The sequence below is a fragment of the Miniopterus schreibersii genome (assembly GCF_964146895.1).
Source record: "Miniopterus schreibersii genome assembly, chromosome: 1".
NCBI classification, from domain to species: domain Eukaryota; kingdom Metazoa; phylum Chordata; class Mammalia; order Chiroptera; family Miniopteridae; genus Miniopterus; species Miniopterus schreibersii.
In genome coordinates, this window is record NC_138101.1 from 103003839 (window position 1) to 103018261 (window position 14423).

Genomic DNA, 14423 nt, shown 5'->3' on the forward strand with positions numbered 1-14423 from the left:
CACCCTTGTCTTACTCTTAGATTCATCAGTCTGTTCCATGCTTCTATGACTCTGGATCTATTTTGTTCTTTGGTTTATTATATTCATTAGATTTCACATATGAGTGAGATCTTTCTCCGACCAGCTTATTTCCCACAGCATGACACTCTCCAGGTCCCACCATGCTGTCTCAGAGGGTAAGGGATCCTTCTTTTTTACAGCTGCATAGTATTCCATGGTGTAAATGTCCGAGAATATGCTTGATATAGTTTCAATCTTCTTGAACTCGTAGAGACTTGTTTTGTGTCCTAACATGTGGTCTCTCTTTGAGAATGTCCCATGTACACTTGAGAAGAATGCATATTCTGCAGCTTTGGGGTGAAATGTTCTGTAAAAGCCAATTAAATCCATCTGATTTAGTGTATCATTTAGAGTCACTCTTTCCTTGTTGATTTTTTGTCTGGAAGATCTATCCAGTAAAGTCAGTGGGGTGTTAAAGTCCCTACTATGACTGTATTGCTGCCTATCTCTCCCTTAAAGTCCACCAGAAGGTTTTTTTGTTTTGTTTTTTGTTCTTCAGAATGTGTGAGTCCTTTGTTCTGAGGTGGGTCTCTTGTAAACAGCATATATTTGGGTCTTGTTTTCTTATCCATTCAGATACCCTATGTCTTTTGATTGGAGCATTTAATCCCTTGATATTTAAGGTTATTGTTGATAGGCACTTATCTATTGCCATTTTATTTCTTTATGCCTATGTTTCTCTTTCTCTCTATTTCAACTTCTTATTACAGCGGTCCCTCTAACATTTCTTGCAATGCTGGTTTGGTGGTGATAAACTTCTTTAACCTTTTTCTTTGTTTTTTCTTTTTTTGTCTGGGAAGCTCTTTATTTTACCATCTATTTTGAATGATAGCCTTGCTGGATAGAGTAGTCTTGGTTTCAGATCCTTGCTTTTCATTACCTTGAATATTCATGCCATTCCCTTCTGGCCTGTAGATTTTCTCACGAGACATTAGCTGACAGCCTCATGGGATCTCCTTTGTAAGTAACATTGCTTTTCTCTTGCTGCCTTTAAGATTCTCTCTTTGTCTTGAATTTTTGACATTTTAATTATGATGTGTCTGGGCATGGGCCTCTTTGGGTTCTTCTAGCTTGGGACTCTCTGTGCCTCCTGAACTTGTGTGGCTTTTTCCTTGACCAGGTTAGGGAATTTTCTGCCATTATTCCTTCAAACAGGTTCTCTAACCCTTGTTTACTTCTACATCTTCTGGCACTCCTATGATGCAAATAATGTTACATTTTATCTTATAACACAGCTCCCTTAACCTGTCCTTCTGTTTTTTAATTGTTTTTTCTTTTTGGTTCTCTGATTGAGTGATTTTTTTCCTACCCTGTCTTCTAACTCACTGATTCAATACTCAGCTTCCCCTAATCTGCTGTTTATTCCTTCCAGTTTTTTTATTTCTACTATGTCATTCTTAATTTTCTTCTTAGTTTCCATATCTTTTCTCATGCTGCTGAGCATCCTTATGATCAGTATTTTGAACTCTGTATCTGATAGATTGCTTATCTCCATTTCATTTAGCTCTTCTCCTGGAGAATTCTTTTGTTCTTTCATTTGGGGCTTGTGTTTTTGTCTCCCCATTTTGGCTGCCTATTTGGGTTTGTTTCTATACATTAGATAGATCTGCTAGGACTCCCGATCTTTTGGATGATCTCTGGTGCAGGTCAATGTCAGAGACTTGTTTGTGACTGACCTTGAGTACCCTGTTTGAAGGTTTCCATGCTTAACAGCTTGTGGTTCCCTCTGCTGGGGCTGGGTGTGTTTGGAATGGAGCAAGATGCACATCAAGGTCTGCTTTTCCAAGCTCTGGGCCCAGAAGCAAATCAGGCAAAGACTCAAAACACCCAGAGGCTGGTTATTATTCAGTGTCTTAATGAGCCTCAAGCTGTAGAAACTCCACAGGGTGGGGCGAGAGGTTTTCCAACAGGGTGGGGCAATTGCTTCCTCCCCAACCCCCAGGCAAATGCTACCTGGATGGTAAAGGTCTGCCTGAGAAAGATGTCCTCTGCAGTATGGGGGAATGACTCAGCACAAGAATCCAGACAGGTGCCCTCTGAGTTCTATCTCCAGAGCCTGCAACCCTAGATTTTCCTCACACAGCTCTAGTCCACTCTGCCCTCTCTGCCGGAGCCCAAAGTTAGTGGCTGCACACAAAACTTTGTGCATTGGCCCTTTATTTTTATTTTTCAAATACTTTCTTTATTGACTTCAGAGAGAGGAAGGGGGAGAGAGAGAGATAGAAACATCAATGCTGGAGCCATTGATTGGCTGCCTCCTGTGCACCTCCCTGCTGGGATTGGAGCTTGAAACCCAGGCATGTGCACTTACTGCGAATTGAATGGGGATCTCCTGGATCATAGGTGGATGCTCAACCACTGAGCCACGTAGACCAGGCTGAGCATTGGACCTTTAAGAGAGTGTCTGTATTTCCAGCTGTCTCTCTTTGGCTGACAGAAACCCTACTGCTTTTAATAGCCAGATCTTATGTGGGCACCTTTCTCAGTTCTGGTGCTCTGGGCTGGGGAGTCCAGCTTGGGGTTTAGACCCCAGAGTTCTCAATGAGAATCTCCACAACTGAGATATCCCTCTGGAAGCCCTTACTCACCTTCGCACTTCCTACCAGTCTCTATGTGGTCTCCACTTTAGATCCTTGGTTGTAAGGGTTCTCTTCAGCTAGTCTTCAGTTGATTATTTAATGGTTTTTCTATATTTTAGTTGTAATTCCAGTTTGGTCCTGGGAGAGTGTCAGTGTAGCTTCCACTTAACCCTCTGCCATCTTGGAATCTCTCGACATAAATTATTCATTACACTAAGGTATAATTTAGTAAAATCAATGTGAAATTGAATGTTACTTCAACTTACATTTTTTGTCTTTCCTATTGCATCAATAATGTTGTATGATAAGGCAATAAAGCAGATCCTTGGCCTATTATGGTGTCATGGTAGAGTATAGTACACAGGCTGTGTAACTTACCCCACAGTGAGAAAAGAGTAGAAATTCACATACAAGATGCAAAGACATCTATAAAATGCTTTTAACTTTTGTTACATCAATACAGGTTTTGCATTCAGATGTCCTTGACGGGAGCCCTGTGAAAGCCATGTTCAAGGGTGCGAAACCCAGATCTACCGTGTACAGAATCGATGAACTTTTTGTTCCTAGGCAATATCACTTGGCTATCAGTTTCCCATGAAACTGGGTTGATAATGCTAACTGGAACTTAGTAAATTGTTAGGTATTATGAGTCTGACAGAAGGCTCAATCTACCTGGTACTGGATAGGTGGCTAATAGACGATAGGCCTTACAGCCAAGGGTGAAATCAAAGGGTTAATAGCATCACTTATGCCATTTGCTTTCCTCCCAAGCTCCTTCTGTTCTACTCCCCTTCATAGGCTCTCCTCCAATTGTTTCATGCAAGATTTCTCTCTATTTTGAGGATTTATTTATTATTAAAATTTCCCCCCCAGCTTTATTGAGATATGATGGACTTATAACGTTGTGTAAGTTTAAGGTGTACAAGGTGTTGATTTGATACACTTATATTATATTACAATATCATTACCATTATAGTGTTAGCTAACACCTCCATCATGTCACATAATTATCATTTCTTTTTTTGTGATGAGAACACTTAAGATTACTCTCTTAGCAACTTTTAAGTATATAATATGGTATTATTAACTATAATCACCATGCTGGGCATTAGATTCCCCAGAATTATTCACCTCATAACTGGAAATTTGTACCCTTTAGCTAACATCTCCCCACCCCCACCACCATTTTATATTCCACTTGTATGTGACTTATTTCATTTTGCATACCTTCTTATCTATACCTGCTGTTGACTTGCCTCCGAGTGGCCTTTCCCTCCTCCTCCATCCAACTCTTTCGCACACTCCGGTGATTCTCCTCAGACAAGATCAGAAACTTTTATTCATCAGTTTGTTTAGTTATTATTGCCTGTCTCCTTCAACTGGAATGTAAGCTTTATGAGACCAGAAATGTTGTCTATCTTGTATAAGGGTTTGAAACCTAGGAAGAGCCTGATAATTATTTCCTTAAAGACTGATTCTATGAGTAGAAAGCTTCCCCCAGCCCCCCAGCAGAGTTTGTTTCTCTTTTCTCTTGCTTTGCCCTCTGCTCTTGCCTCTGATAGAATCATCTTACTGTATCAAACAGCTCTGCTCAGTGCAGAGTTTGGCACAAGGCCTGGTGTGGAGCAGGCCCCCACCAATTCCTGTTGCTGTCACACCCATGGCCAATGTTGCCATTGATTCTGTCATGGGAGTTTTAAAACATTTACTTGCAATTGAAAACAAATCAACTTAGAGATTATCTGTAGAGAGAGATGTAAAAACAGAGTTGCTGATAATTGCGGTAAAATTAGAAAGAGTTTTAATAAAAGGCCAGAACAAAAACATGGGAAAATAATTAAACACTTCAGAACAGAATGATTTTTTCAGAGGAATCTTTCCGAGAGATCTTTCCTCAGTTCCCACAATGGTATTTCCACATTGGTTTATCAGGGAAGTAGACCCTGGTGTAAGATAAGGGGTCTCAAGGGGGTGCTAAGTAAAGGGGCTGGCAGAAGTGAGTCCTTCCATCGCTTCAACCAGAACACCTCTGCATTTGTCTGTTTTATAATTGGTAGAATCTTGTTTGAAGAAAGGTTTCCTCTTCCTAAAAAGTGACTAGAAAATTGCAGGAGTCTCAGTTAAGATACTACTTATTAGTTGTGTGACCTTGCCCAAGTGTCTTAACCTCTCTGGGCTGCTACAATGAAGAAATAGTGGAACTAGTAAATCTTACCTGTGTGGAGGCAGGGGAATGCATTAGAGGACCTTTCAAGTTCTCTCCCAGATCTAAAACCCATAATTGGACCAGTAGGTACAAGATTAGAGGTATCTTGATCTACTTGCAATATCCAGAAGTGCCACAAGATAGAGCTGTTTCTACATGAGAAAAGCTTGGCCAGCTTTAGGGAATGGAGCCTAAATTCTAGCACAAGAGATTTGGGGATTTTATTTTTATTTATTTATTTTTTGGAATAGCAGAAAACAAAACAATGTCATTAGTACTCCCAACTTTAGGCAGTTGATGTAAACTCTTTTAGTGACAAATTCTGGTAAAATTACCCAGTGCTTAATGCAGTTTTGTTTTCTACCGAAGAGGAGATTATATGATGGAGCAACAAGACTCACTGTCTACACTGAGGTGGTGTCACTGTCTACACCATGAGAACATCTGCTAGATTTATTATATTGTAACATATTTTAATAACTATATGGTGTTCTATAAAGAGGATGTTCTGTTCCCATAAGAACTGTTGAGGTGATTTGTCAAAATGGCTAGAAACAGAGTTTGGATTAGAAATTCAATTTTTCTGTACCATAGAGGTGATTGCTTCAAGGACCAGACTACCAGGACTTGGGGGCATCAAGCAGGAAGGACACTTACTGAACTGAGACTGGGAGCGATTGTTAGGTTCAAGCTGGCAAACCTACCACAGGCAAGATGAAATTCTGTAGTCGTGTGTGATCAAGAATCTTGGTCATGTTATACTCTATTGGTAGGAAAAAAAGTATGAAAGCAACAGAATTAGGCAAACACAGCTTGATCCAAAAGGACATGTTGTGCATGACCAATGTGGCTCAGCAATTGATCATCGACCCAGGATTCAGGAGATCACATGCCTTGGTTGTGGGCTCGATCTTTCGTAGGGAAAGTGCAGGAGGCAGCCAATCAATGACTCTCTCATCATTGATGTTTCTGTCTCTCTATCCCTCTCCCTTACTCTCTCTGAAATAAATAAAGACATATTAAAAATTAAATTAGAAAAACCCTATAAAAATGCATAACCTCCCACCCCCCCAAAAACAAAACACAACACAAAAGGACATGTCCTGCTCATCAGACATTTGGAACAGGGCAGAATGAAGCAGAGGAGGCAGGGGTGCTGACTTTGTGATGCCAGGAGAGACGGGAAACTGGAAGGATGCTTGAGGTGGTTACACAGAAGATGATGACAGAGATCACCTGAAAGAGAGAGTCCAAGTGACAATAAAGTGTGGATGCCCTGAGCCTGAGAGCTGAAAACTTTCCAAACATAGACCTGCCTGTTCTTTCTCCCAGAGTATGGTCACTACCGGAATATATGAGCTGCCCATTTTGAGTCCATGTGGGACCAGCCCATCAGGGCTGCTCCTGTGGTGTCTGTGCTTCCTGAGCAGGTGATCAGTGAAAGATGCCCACGTAACATCTGGCTGTGAAAAGCAGCAGGGTTTCTGCCTACCAGGGAGAGACAGCAGGAAATGCAGGCACCCTCTTAAAGGGCCAACACACAAAATTTTGTGTGCAGCCACTAACTTTGGGCTCCGGCAGAGAGGGCAGAGTGGACTAGAGCTGTGTGAGGAAAATCTAGGGTTGCAGGCTCTGGAGATAGAACTCAGAGGGCACCTGTCTGGATTCTTGTGCTGAGTCATTCCCCCATACTGCAGAGGACATCTTTCTCAGGCAGACCTTTACCATCCAGGTAGCATTTGCCTGGGGGTTGGGGAGGAAGCAATTGCCCCACCCTGTTGGAAAACCTCTCGCCCCACCCTGTGGAGTTTCTACAGCTTGAGGCTCATTAAGACACTGAATAATAACCAGCCTCTGGGTGTTTTGAGTCTTTGCCTGATTTGCTTCTGGGCCCAGAGCTTGGAAAAGCAGACCTTGATGTGCATCTTGCTCCATTCCAAACACACCCAGCCCCAGCAGAGGGAACCACAAGCTGTTAAGCATGGAAACCTTCAAACAGGGTACTCAAGGTCAGTCACAAACAAGTCTCTGACATTGACCTGCACCAGAGATCATCCAAAAGATCGGGAGTCCTAGCAGATCTATCTAATGTATAGAAACAAACCCAAATAGGCAGCCAAAATGGGGAGACAAAAACACAAGCCCCAAATGAAAGAACAAAAGAATTCTCCAGGAGAAGAGCTAAATGAAATGGAGATAAGCAATCTATCAGATACAGAGTTCAAAATACTGATCATAAGGATGCTCAGCAGCATGAGAAAAGATATGGAAACTAAGAAGAAAATTAAGAATGACATAGTAGAAATAAAAAAACTGGAAGGAATAAACAGCAGATTAGGGGAAGCTGAGTATTGAATCAGTGAGTTAGAAGACAGGGTAGGAAAAAAATCACTCAATCAGAGAACCAAAAAGAAAAAACAATTAAAAAACAGAAGGACAGGTTAAGGGAGCTGTGTTATAAGATAAAATGTAACATTATTTGCATCATAGGAGTGCCAGAAGATGTAGAAGTAAACAAGGGTTAGAGAACCTGTTTGAAGGAATAATGGCAGAAAATTCCCTAACCTGGTCAAGGAAAAAGCCACACAAGTTCAGGAGGCACAGAGAGTCCCAAGCTAGAAGAACCCAAAGAGGCCCATGCCCAGACACATCATAATTAAAATGTCAAAAATTCAAGACAAAGAGAGAATCTTAAAGGCAGCAAGAGAAAAGCAATGTTACTTACAAAGGAGATCCCATGAGGCTGTCAGCTAATGTCTCGTGAGAAAATCTACAGGCCAGAAGGGAATGGCATGAATATTCAAGGTAATGAAAAGCAAGGATCTGAAACCAAGACTACTCTATCCAGCAAGGCTATCATTCAAAATAGATGGTAAAATAAAGAGCTTCCCAGACAAAAAAAGAAAAAACAAAGAAAAAGGTTAAAGAAGTTTATCACCACCAAACCAGCATTGCAAGAAATGTTAGAGGGACCGCTGTAATAAGAAGTTGAAATAGAGAGAAAGAGAAACATAGGCATAAAGAAATAAAATGGCAATAGATAAGTGCCTATCAACAATAACCTTAAATATCAAGGGATTAAATGCTCCAATCAAAAGACATAGGGTATCTGAATGGATAAGAAAACAAGACCCAAATATATGCTGTTTACAAGAGACCCACCTCAGAACAAAGGACTCACACATTCTGAAGAACAAAAAACAAAACAAAAAAACCTTCTGGTGGACTTTAAGGGAGAGATAGGCAGCAATACAGTCATAGTAGGGACTTTAACACCCCACTGACTTTACTGGATAGATCTTCCAGACAAAAAATCAACAAGGAAAGAGTGACTCTAAATGATACACTAAATCAGATGGATTTAATTGGCTTTTACAGAACATTTCACCCCAAAGCTGCAGAATATGCATTCTTCTCAAGTGTACATGGGACATTCTCAAAGAGAGACCACATGTTAGGACACAAAACAAGTCTCTACGAGTTCAAGAAGATTGAAACTATATCAAGCATATTCTCGGACATTTACACCATGGAATACTATGCAGCTGTAAAAAAGAAGGATCCCTTACCCTCTGAGACAGCATGGTGGGACCTGGAGAGTGTCATGCTGTGGGAAATAAGCTGGTCGGAGAAAGACGAGTATCACATGATCTCACTCATATGTGAAATCTAATGAATATAATAAACCAAAGAACAAAATAGATCCAGAGTCATAGAAGCATGGAACAGACTGATGAATCTAAGAGAAAGGTGGGGGTGGGGCGAGATTAACCTAAGAACTTATATGCATGTATGCATAACCCATAGATACAGACAATAGTGTGGTAAAGGCTTGGGGAGGTGTTGCAGGTGGAAGGGATCAATAGGGGGAAATGGTACATTCATAATACTTTCAACAATAATTTCAACAAAAGATAAATTAGAACATAAAATAAGAATAATTCATATCTGTTTGGGAAATTTTGAATCGGGAGCCTGAGCTGTTCCAGTCGGCAACCTTTTGATGATCTTGCTTCTTTCTCCTCTCTTTGCTGTAATTCAGTCACTTATGAATTTAGGAGGTTGGCATGAGTTATTTCCAATTCCTCTCATCTGGATTCTCTATGACCTGCCATAATTGAAAACTGCATGTAGTAATCATGGTCACGCTTGAGACATAAGGACTCCTGGAAACAAGCTATTGCAATCCTGAAATCAGGTGCAGAGTATTGTTTTTTAAACACATACTGGTTTTTAAACACTTTATTTTTGAAATAACTTCAGACTTCCAGTATGTTATGTTAAATATCAATGTCTTATTTGGGAGTTTCACCTTAAGATTGTGTCTGTGGCCCTGGCCAGTGTGCCTCAGTGGTTAGAGAGTTAGCCCGGGCACCTAAGGCTAACCTGAGCACCTGCGATTTGATTCCCAGTCAAGGGCACGTACCTTGGTTGCAGGTTCGATCCCCAGCTGGTCGGGGCACATGCAGGAGGCAGCCAATTGATGTGTCTCTCTCACATTCATATTTCTCTCTTTCTTTGCCCGCCACCCCTTCCACTTTCTTTAAAAATCAATGGAAAACATATGCTCAGGTGGGGATTAACAAAAAAAAAAATAGATTATATCTGGGAATAAAATAATAGACCGCAGACTTAGAAGTTACCTTTGAAAATAAACTGTCAAATAAATAAATAAATGACTGAACATTCTTCATGCTGAAAAAATATATAAAAACATAAAAGATCGCTAAAATAATAACACAAATTCATATTAATCACTATATTAAATATAATAATAGATTTAAATATATTAAATTTAATATCAACCAGAATGCTTCTGACTTAGAACTATTTTTGTTTTTATTTACAAATGTCATAGTGTTTGTAGTATTTTGTACCTTACTATTTCATCATAGCATTTTTCCTTATAACCTTTCAATGGCAGAAAAATAGCCATCTTAAAAATGTGCCATAATTTATTAGATTTTAAAAATATATTTAGCTATTTCCACTGCCCGGTGAGTCACAGCAACACCTTGGCATAGTGTAGAGTTTGTAGGAAATTCTATTAAAGAGGAAGTCCTCCAAACCCCATTGGGGGTAAACGAGGAAGCAGGAGCAGCACAGGTAAAGGCCATGCGTTGGGAGGGACACGCTGTGTTCAAGGTTCCAGGAGACCTTCGCAGCCAGAACAGGGGCAGGAGGGCAGCCCAGCTGAAAAGATGGGCAGCAGCGAGTCTGCCTGGAACTCCCGCTGCACGGTTACATCTTAGGAAGAGTGGCTTTGAGCACGGGCATTTTCCACAATGTCATCCTGAAGGACATATCCTTGATCTCCGGAGAGAGGCGCTGGATATTTGTTATTCCAATTTAGAATTTTCACCGAATATTAAATGTGGCTAATAAAGACTGTTAGAATGCACAGCTTGCTTCAATATCAAAAGTCAGGAAGGAAAATATGCCAAATGTGACATTTGAACACTGCTCATCTGAACATTTCAATCTGGCAATTTCCAGAAGCCTGTGCAACTGTCATTACGTTGTCTGGGGCCTCAAGAATAAACTGCCGCAGACACAGGCAGATCTGGCATCTCTGTGCCCGTGCAGCGCATCTGCGAGCCAGCCTTTGTCACAGCACAGTCATTCTCACTCATACTCACACTGCGCACATGCACACATGCACACATGCACAGCGCACACCTAAATGCAAGTCCCGGTCACAGCTGCTGGAGCCCCAGAGCTGTCCATTAAAAGCAGACATAGGAAACAAAGAAGGTGCCTACAGAGTAGTCACTCCTTTCACTTTCTCTGATTCATTGTAGTTTGAGTCTCAGAATCTGCATCTCGTAGAAAAACTGAGAACAGAAATGCCAGTTCAAAGCGACTTTCCACAGCCCAGAATGTCTGCTTTATCCCTCCAGCCTACCTGGAGACAGAATGTGTCTGGAGGAGGTGTGCTTTATCAAATGTATTAAGGCGGTTTTATAACTATGATGTTCTATTTCTTCCCCTTACTCTTGAGCAGATGCATTCTCCTAAAATAACCCGATTATCTGCCTGAATATGAATTCCACCTTTGTCACCTACTAGCTGTGTGACATTGGGCAAGTCTCTGTAAAAGGCGGGTAATAATAACGAAGATTATGCCTCTGTCTGAGAGTGCAATATGAAGACGGAGTTCACACAAATAGCCAATTAAAACTGTGTCTGGCACGTAACAATTTCTCAATAAATGCTCCCTATTATTAGTATCGGTCATATTTATTTCAAATCAGCAAGAGTCTTAAAAACACAAAAAGCCTTATCTTGGTCATCATTATAACACATGCTCATTATTAAACATTCAAAAAAACAGAAAAATATAAAGAAGAAAATAAAACCCTCCTTCAGAGAAACCTCTGTTGGCACTAGGCACCCCCCCCCAACAGCCCTGAGGTGCATACGCGTAACTGCGGGGGCCTCGCCGACAGTGCGGGGGTGCTTCCTGCACCTGCGGAAAGAGGCCTGGTGAACTGCCTCCGGGAAAGCAGGAGACAGCGTGGCTTAGGCCACCTGTTCTCAACCAAGGGTGATTTTTGCCTCTCGGGGGGACAGTTAGCAACGTCTGGAGACATTCTGGTTGTCACAATTGGGAAGAAGGGTGTGCCACTGGCGTCTAGTGTGTAGAGAGCCAAGAATGGACGCCCCCACAACAAAGCATTATCTGGTTCAAACGTCAATAATGCCCAGGTCGAAAGACCCTGCCTCAGGCTGTTTCATTTCTAGACAATACACATACTAACCAGGAGGGTCAGTCAGCTAGAACACGCTGGTATGGTTGTACCTGTTAAGCTTTTACAATACTCTGTACTGGTTTCCAAGGAGCACATTCCCACCCCCACTTTTTCTCCCCCCATCCTCCAGAGCTTCCCAGGGTCCAGCACTAAAGGGTCCGGCTCTGGCATAGGAAGGGAGCCTCCAGGACCAGGCCTTCTCCTCGGCCCTCCCTGTGGGCCGTAAGGGAGAGAAGCTTTTCATTCTCACACCTACAAACCCTTAATATTTCTTGATAAGTATTTCCTTTTATTATTATTATTGCTATTATTATTATTATTGGTAACATTTATTTCAAATCAGCCACTCTCTTTTTTTAAATTAAAAAGAGTTTTGGCCCTGGCCAAGTAGCTTAGTTGGTTGGAGTGTTGTCCTGATGTGTCAAGGTTGGAGGTTCCATGCCTGGTCAGGGCACATATAAGAATCAATCAATGAATGCATAAGTAAGCGGAAAAACAAATCAATGCCTCTCTCTCTCTCCCTCTTCCTCTCTAAAATCAATAAATACATTTTAAAAAGAAAAGAGCTTTATTTTTTCCTGATTATAATTGTAACATATATTCATTATTAAACATTCAAACAAAACACAAAAATTTGTGGTGACAATTTCTGCTGGTGACGGCCTTATAATAGCTCTGCTGGAGAATGGAAAAGCCACCTATCAGAGCCCCTGGGAGAAGGAGACATTAAAGCGGATACCGTTCACTCAGTCATCTCAACACAAAGGAAGGAGGGAGTCACCCCAAAGGAGAGCAGGTCAGATTGCCCTGGACAGACTGCCTTTTGTCTGCTTGTCCTAGGACAGGGCCAGGAGCCTCTGCAGTCCTGCTCACACCTTTAAAACCATTCCAGAAGGACTTTACTAGCCAATGGCTGGGAAAACTGTAGGGGGAATATCTGATTGTTTCTAAATGTTACCTTGAAAAGAAAGTAAAGAGGCTTTGTTGAGAAACTTCCCTGCTGATGTCTGCCTCTTGGAGTCCTGAGCCTTCCACTCATTGCTCTAAAAGTCACACTGTCCATGCAGTTTTGTAGTTGTTTGCCTTTGAGGTGGGAACACTGTGGCCTGTTTCCATGTGAACGAATATAGAAACAGCACCCCTTGCATGGCTTCACAGCCCTCCACTGCAGGGGTGGTGCATACTTGACTTAGCCAGTTGCCTACAAATAGGCGTTTTTCCTAAATTGCTGCAGGGAGCAGTCCTATAATTAAATCTCTGTGAGATTTTTCCATAGGATGGTTTCTTGGAATTGGAATTGCTGGGTCTTGATGAGCACCACCACCAGAGCACTCACCACTAGCTATCCTTTCTCAGATAGTGAAAACCCCTGGTAGGGGCTGAGGGTGGAGTTAAGAAATCCCAGAAGACAGGTTTCAGGACCTAATGCTGTGAATGAGGCTTGGCCCACACCAGAAGCCCACAGCTGCTGGAATGGGGACCACAGCCCGCAGGCCCAGCCAGCCTGACTGGCTCACTCCAGAAGCCTCTTCCCCCTTCCTTGGCAGAACCCAGGTCATCTCTCAGGCCTGGGGCCTGTGACTCAGGGTGTCGTGGCTCCCAAGACAGGCTGGGCAGAGGGCTTTCCCTGCCAGGGTCTTAAGTGTCCAGAGAGAAGTCAGCCTTGCAGCCTTTATCATGCATCTTTGGTTCCTCCCACCCCAGCCCCCAGCCCCAGCACTAGCCTTACCACCCGCCCAGACCTCCAGGGAGTCAGAAGGAAGTTGCTGACCTGTCCCCTGGGGGAATAATAGTATTAGTGTTAAGGTGGCCTCTGGCAGCTTCGTCAGCAGATTCAAGGCTTTGGGCTGAGTAATCCTTTGGCGTCTGCCCCAGTGGCTAGTGGTCACAGATCGGGAGACGCCCCTGCCCCAATCCTGCTGGGCTGTCATCCTTTCTGGCTGCAGTCAGGCTCTAGCCTGCCTGCCCTGCCAAAGAACCAAGGGCCAGGGGCTGAGAGGACCTCAACAGGGATAAAAATGAGTGAGGGGTCAACAGAATAAAGTCAAAATAAACAGAGTAAGCCCGGGCATGTCAAACACTGGGGGTATCTTTATTTTCAATGGATTTATTTTTTGCCATTGTAAAGTAATACATATCCACTATAGAACACCAAGAAAAAACAAGTTAAAAACAGATTCCTGTCTATTACGTGCCTTGTGACCCACATGTCGGAGTGGCCTGGACTCTGAACCCCGGTTCCTGGAATTTTGCATTTGTTCTGAGGAGAGAAAGTTGACCTGGAGTGAGATTCAATACTAAGGACAAGATCTGGCCCTGAAGGGAGAGCAGGCAGACTGAGGAGTCAGGGCAGGTGTCCTGGAAGAGGTGAGCTCTGAACAAGCCTGGACGATGGGAGCAGCAGAGAAAAGACCTGCCAGGAAATGAGTCCCTCCTTCTCCGCCTAGAGGACCCTTCCCCAATGCCTTCAACTCCTTCCCTGTGGTCCTTCCCAAGGGTTACTGGGAGGAACTGAGCCAGGGAGCCGTCCTAGTGTCTACCTTCTCCCAGTATTTGTCTCCCTGCTGAAGACTTCAGGGAAAATCTGATACCTTACCACAGTGTCCACCTGTAAAGTCACTGTCTTTAACCTCAGCTGGGCCTCAGAGCTTACTCCAAAGTCCCTCCCTGAGTCCCTTCCCCACAGCAGTCACCCCCAACCTCTGCTCACTGGCCTGCTTCACCTGCCTGCTCCCTCTCATCGGGGACTGGGGTAATGCCCTTAGTGTCATCTTTAATCCCAGCACAACCGCGAGGGGGCACTAGTCCACCCAGTTTAGAGATTAT